Source organism: Mytilus californianus, unplaced genomic scaffold (assembly GCF_021869535.1).
Source record: "Mytilus californianus isolate M0D057914Y unplaced genomic scaffold, xbMytCali1.0.p SCAF_4, whole genome shotgun sequence".
Taxonomy (NCBI): domain Eukaryota; kingdom Metazoa; phylum Mollusca; class Bivalvia; order Mytilida; family Mytilidae; genus Mytilus; species Mytilus californianus.
Genome location: NW_026262690.1, coordinates 29,516,432 through 29,516,770, shown reverse-complemented (window position 1 = coordinate 29,516,770; position 339 = coordinate 29,516,432).

Below are 339 nucleotides of genomic sequence, written 5' to 3'. Positions count from 1 at the left end.
TTGTTTGAGGTCAGAATTATTTTTTGAATAATTTTATCAGTTAAATCCATCAATTTTACTTTATGCATAACCTCATGTTGGGTTTGTTTCTAGAGAAACCTTTAGCAAATAGTACTTCACAGTTTACTTATTTGACTGAGATGGAAACATTGTTGCAGAAGGTATTTGCTTTACCTCTCTGGGATCATTGTCAATACCTATAATGATTTTTATCTCGCCTTGACGGCGTCAAAAAGCGCAACATAGGTATGCTGTTTCCATCGTCGGCGGTGTCAACAATGTATTAGTTTGTGATTAGGTCAGTTCATGGAGAACCACTAGTGGTAGGTCAATTATATT